Below are 6,740 nucleotides of genomic sequence, written 5' to 3'. Positions count from 1 at the left end.
GCAAGTTTCATCTAGTTTTATTTCATATAACAGTAGTGAGTGAGGATGGCTGGGGAATATTTAGTGCCTGGAAATAACATTATCTTCTTTCACACAGGCATGAAATTAAATACACTCTGACAAGACACAGTGAGGAGTCCACTGTTTGCAAATTTATTTTGCTCTTAACACATTTGGCTAACTGCACAGATGGGAAGATCTCTTTGTGAAAAAATATGAAAAACAAATAAATAAGCTATATAAAAGAACATCCATGAAAGTCACTTAACACACTAAAATAATTATAAGGGAACTATAAAACTGCATTATCTGTGATTGGTACATTTTATATACTCAGATATTACTGACTATTAATTATCTAATGAGGAAACCATGAAGCCATTTTTGTCAAGATTTAGAATTTGTAGTTGAAGGAGTATCTTTGAAACTCACAAACTGTATAAGCACACACTATCCAATGGGGAAAGTAATTTGGTGTCTGAAGCATGAATATTTGAGAGGATTTAGAGTACAAATGATGAAAAACATTTCAAGGGTGTTATCAGCTTGAAAGAATCAGTTAGTCAAGTTTTCACTTTTGCTTCATTGAGACAGAAACAAAATTGGAATTGGTATTCTGGTCTGCCAGTAAACTATCAAACTCAAAACAACCTGAATGATCTCATTGTATGTGAAAGAATCATGGCTATTACAACACATGGCTTATAAGAAGAATTCCTAGACAGTTTAAATAACCTTTAAAAACAAATGAACTTGAACAGTCAGCGTCCCTTCGGTGAATCTGATACTTCCTTATACTCTTTACTTACCTGGAGCCTGAACACATGATCCCCAGAGAGAAGGCACTCATTACTCTTAAGTTTCCTCTCTCCCTCACTGCCTCTGTCTCTCATCATAAATAATTTACATATAATAATTTAAATATGCTTTGAAACTTGCATATTCATATGTACCATAAATTCTGATTTTCTTCAAGATTAAATATCAAAATGCATTCAAAATATTTCACTCTCTAAAGTCATTTATTTTATGTTTCTCTTAAAAAAAGAGAGAAAAGAACCAAATGGCAAAGTTTGTGGAATCTAGAAGAAAGGTATTTCTAATTATTTTAATATGAAGAGTCATGTATTAAAAAGTGGTTCTTGCTTTTACAATTTTGCATGAGTAATAACTGAGCTGGTCAATATTATTTTATCATCACAAATGAATCAATGAATTTCAAGCACATATTTGAGGATTTTAACTTGCTTCCTGACATAATTTTAAACACATTAATTTCAAACAGCGAGCCATCTGAATTTTAAACCATTTTAAATTTGGTGTCACCAAACAAGTGTGATGTGCTGATGTCTGTGGTCTTGTTTAGTTTCGATGCTCATTAAAATTTGCATTAAATACAACAAGATGGTAAGCGATATAGTAACCTACTTCCAACTAAGATCTATCCTAGATGGATGCTACCGTGTCTGTATGCCCTGTATTGCTTTTTATCAACTTATTAATCATATCAGACAGATGAAAACAAAGCATCCTTTTAGATCTATGAGGCAAAGGTGTCCAACTTGTGTGTGTGTGTTTGATTTTTACATGATGGGCTACACATTTCAAAATACATATGACTGAAACACAGGAATTAGGCAATCATAAGTGAGTCAAGAAAATTCACCAAGAATGAGCTTTACATATTGATATCTATTTTCCTTTTGCCTGAAATCGTTTATGTTTTAGATTCATTATGTAATTTTAGTGGAGTTGACTTTGGACAGCTCAATATTGAATAATTAATTATAATTAGTGTCAGTTAGGTTTATTAATTATTTGATCCAGGCTGCCCATGCCAATTCGGTAACAACATGGTGGCCATAGATACAATGTCATGGACCCTACTAGGCGATGGGATTTGGGGGAACTGCTACAGGTGGTTTTATGGTGCTGTGGTGTGTTCTGGGACACAGGAAACTGTAGTGGCTTTGGTCTCAAGTCAGCATGACTGCCAGGACTGGGAGGCCATGCTCAGATGGCAGGCTTCCCACACATGAGGCTCAGCTGTTCACCTTTATAAGGAAGGTGAATGAGCAAAGAGACAGACTTACTATGAATAAGAAACATTGATGCCTCATGTCTGTTTGGTGTTATCAAATTTTAAAATGGTTTAAAATTCAAATACCTGGAGTTCCCATTGTGGCTCTGTGTGTAAAGAACCTGACATAGTATTTGTGAGGATGCAGATTTGATCCCTGGCCTCACTGAGTGGGTTAAGGGATCTAGCGTTGACACAAGCTGCAGCAGATGTGGCTTTTATCTGGTGTTACTGTGCCTATAGCGTAGGCCGGCAGCTGCAGCTCCAATTAGGCCCCTAGCCTGGGAATTTCTGTGTGCTGCAGGTGTGGCCATAAAAAGAAAGAAAAAATTAAAATACCCGGCCATTTGAAATTAATGTGTCTAAAGTTATGTCAGGAAGCTCTGGGGAAAAAAAAAAACCAAACTTTTGATTACAATACACTGGGAAGCTCAATTATTTACTATTATAGAAATTATTTTTTGTTGTGAATATTAGATGTAATTTGAGATTTTTGAAGCTTGTTTTTTAAAGAAGGGTAAACTGTTCAGAATCTTTAAAGAGCTCCCCAGAATTTTTGGTTTCATGTCACTTCACTAATAGCGCAAATGTGCAAGTGTGTCTGAAAGTGCACAGATAATTCGTCACATACTGATGAACCTTAAAATTAGTACCATTTCACTGAATAGCTAATGAGGACAAACCATTATGGAAACAAAATTTATTAAACCAATTATGAACATAAGTGTTTCCCTTTAAACCCTGATGTCATCCTGATCATTTCTTTGTCCACTATGTACCGCTCTCTTATTTTTACTATTAGATGCAAAAAAAAAAAAATGGGGTTGTTCACATCTTCCCTTAGGAAAAATAATGCTGCTTCCTAACACTAGGAAATACCCACCTAGCATGCTTATCCTGGAAGGCACACGTTATCCACCAGGCTCAGCCTAAAGGCGCTGTGTTCATGGACCATTAGCTTGGACAATAAAAACAGAAGATGAGTGTCCTGGGGCTACTCTCTCTACCCAAGTGGTATTCAAGGCGTGGATTCCAGTGTGCAAGGCACTTCTGAATCTTGAACAAATTTTGTCAACTGCTGAATATACTTTTCTCCTCTAAAACTTGATATATAAGTATGTATATATATATATTTTTCATTTAAATATCTCCCTAAGTTTGGAAAGGAAAAGTAATATAACAAGAACAAGACTGGCTCTAAATAATTGTTATTATTTTCTTTTTTTCCATAATATGTGAAATGTATGACTCTTTTATAGCCCCAAAAAGCTGCTCACTTCTACACAGCTATTGAACTTATTGTTTCTAGCAAAAGTGGGGACACTTGGCTCCTCTTTTGGAAGTTCATTCCTTTTTAAAATAAAAATTTAACTATAGTTGATTTACAATGTTCTCTCCATTTCTGCTATATAGCAAAGTGAGCCAGTTTATATATATAAACTGTTATCTCTGGGAAGTTCCTCATAATTTAGTGTACCAGAAGAAGTAATTTAATCATCATAGCCTGTATTTACCTAGGGTTAATATTTGCCAAGCACTCTTATAAGAAGTTATACATATTAACTCATTTAATTCCTACCACAACCTTAGAAGGGAGGTACTATCATAATCCCCATTTTACAGATATCTAAACAGGCAGAGAGAGATTAAACTATTTGCGCAAGGTTAAACATCTAGTAATGACTGGAGCTGAGATATAAACCTGATAGTCTGGCTTCTAGGTTCGTGCTCTCAACTCAAACTATATGGTATAATAATTCCACCGAGCTCTGATACCAATTAATTGCCTTCACCTCATCATGTCAGAGCCATGGCAATTTTCCTGATAAAAGCTTCTCTGTCTTCTCTGGTCTACAGAAATAGCTTTCTCGCTGGATGTCCAGCTGTGAGTCATTCCTTGATCCTCTATGTAATTCCCAAGGTGACATTCCTAATAAAAGGAGAACTGTTCCCGCTGGGCTGGACTCCAAGATCCATCAATGAGGCTAAATATTTGGTTCAGCACATATTCCCAGAGCCTGGCATGTAGCTGTTGCAGGAAGGATGAAAGAAATGGAAAAATATAATGAGGAAGAGAAGAAAGAAAAGAAGGAAGTTGAAAGAAAGGAAAAACAGAAGGGAGGGAGGGAAAGACGGCGGGGGTGGTGGGGGGAGAAAGAGGCACACTCCTCAATTCGGCTTCACCTTATTCTTTGCATTCTCCCAAATGCTGTGTACTTTGCTCCCTCTTTGACTTTGAGCACCTTACTTCCTCAGCAGGCATACCATGCCCTTCCCACCTTCCTCACCTGATGAAATCTCTCATTCATCCATAACTGGCTGTGATGCCAACTCTTCTAAAAAGCTGTCCCCTCCTGCCCCTCCTCTTCTAGAATGTCTATGGACCCCACAGTCCACCATGTATACTTCTGTTTAGCGTGGATTTCTTTCTCACTGGGATCCCAAATAGTTGTCTACCTCCCAGTTATACACAGACTGGATGTCATGACAGCAGAAGTGATTCTCACCTCCCCTTTGTTCACCCAACAGCTGAATGCACCTAGTTAATGCATTAAATATACCATATCCGATGAGTTTCCATCATTCATCTGATTGCCAGATTAACATTCTCTCCACATCCATTCCATCTTGCCTACAGGACAAAGTTCCAACTCTGGCCAAACCACCAAGAAATGAGAATTTAAACTTAGATCTGTTTCCAAAGCCTAAGTTATTTCTAAAGTGTCTTTCTCTCTGTATATTGTCTGCTCTCACATCCTCTCTCTGCCTAAACTGACACATCCTACATCTGAAAGTAAAACCCCTAAAAGGCACAATTACACCTCCCTAAAAGGTAGCTGCAGGGATGGAAAAAAAGTCAACAAATGCAAAAAGCGACTCAGCAGAGTACCAAATAAATCTGACCTATAGCTTGGCAAACAGAATCCTCACACACTACTTGAGTCTTAAAGCTTCAGTGTATTAAATGAATATTAACATAAAGATGACACTCTCAAGGAGTTATACTTCTTTAATTTTAATGAAGTTTGGAAGAAATTAAACTCATATTGGAACTTATTTAAATTCTCTTTATATACAACTGTTCAGAAATGCCCCACGTAAGATCCATCTATCAGTCCTAGAAAGATAAAGACAATGTGTGTGGCCTCAAATTGGTTATCACTGTGTGTGAGGGTCCACGTCAGTGTTGCACCTTTTGCAGGAAATTGGATAAGTACCCCAATAATTATTATAGACTCCTCTGAAACTATGGCACTAATTGTTGCCTTTACTAATGAAATTGTACTAATTATCACAGGTTTATTACTGCCTTCAGGCAAGAAAGGATGTTAGAAAAAGCTAAGAATTTTCTTCAAAGAAATGATAGGAGCCCAAGCTAAGGCAAGACCACAGCTCTTCCTTGTATATATCACTTCCGGCTGGTAAGATAAGAACCAGTGAACGGTATGCACTCCATCAGGCCTCCAGGAAGCTATTTAGAAAGGTGTCCCTGTCATTCCATTGTCTGAAAGAGTTAATACAGCTTCTCAATTTAGAACCCAGTTTCCTCCCTGAAAATAACATGTGCTCAAAGGGAATGAGGCTGAACTTAGAGAAAGTAGATTCTTTCAGTGTGCATTAAATCATCCAGTCTCAAGCACTGTTTCATCTTTGTTTTTACAAGGCCGGCAAGATATGAATCATAGCTAATAGATTTGTAGTACAATGATTTATAGCATGCAGTGTGACAGGTGGGATTACTTACTAGTGTCACAGGAGAGAACATCTGCTCTTAAGAAGTGTCCTCTTCAGAAAAATGAATTTAGCTAAAACCTATTTTCAATCATCTTTAGAAGGTGTTTAAATTGAACCACTAAAGTTGGGATTTGCTGACAGAAAGCATCTGGATGTGTAATCAGTTTGACATGCGGATAAAACATTCAGTTAATTATATGCCCATTCTTTGAAGTGTTGCGTTTATAGGCTGCATATTAAAAGTGATTTCATGGTTTAATATGAGTCTTCTCTGAAAAAAAGCATTTTCATAAACTTATTACAGCTAAAATAAAAGTCAGACAAAAGAAATTTGCTTTGGCTTAGAAAGGTGAAATCTAAACAACCTAGAGAAAATAATTAGGGAAACATGCTTTTTTGAAATATTAATAAAATTGGTAAAACTTTAGCAAGGCTAACCAAGAAATGAAAGAGGGGATATGATGACTGGCCCTGCAGATAGATGAAAAGAGTAGTAAGAGAATATTACAAATAGCTCAATTAATTCAATTACACATATGAAGTAGATAGGTTCCCTGAAAAACTTGGCAAAATTGACTCAAGAAGAAATAGAATGTATAGAAATAGAATAACCTTATGTAAAATAAATTGAATTTTTAATCAAAAGCCTTCTACAAACAAATAAACAAACACCTCCAGGACCAGACAGTTTCACTGGAGTATTTTATCAAACATTTAGAAAACATAATGTCAATTTTACCTATACTTTTTCAGAAAATAAAATTTAACAGACCATGACCAACTCATTTTATGAAGTCAGCATAAACCAGCTACCAAAACCTGACAAAAAAAAATTACAAGAGAAAAATAACTCCAGACCATATTCCTTATGAGTATAGATGAAAAAAAATTCTTTACAAAATATTAGCAAGTCAAATCCACAAAT

This window comes from Phacochoerus africanus, chromosome 1 (genome assembly GCF_016906955.1).
Source record: "Phacochoerus africanus isolate WHEZ1 chromosome 1, ROS_Pafr_v1, whole genome shotgun sequence".
Taxonomy (NCBI): domain Eukaryota; kingdom Metazoa; phylum Chordata; class Mammalia; order Artiodactyla; family Suidae; genus Phacochoerus; species Phacochoerus africanus.
Note: the sequence above shows the minus strand (reverse complement) of the source record.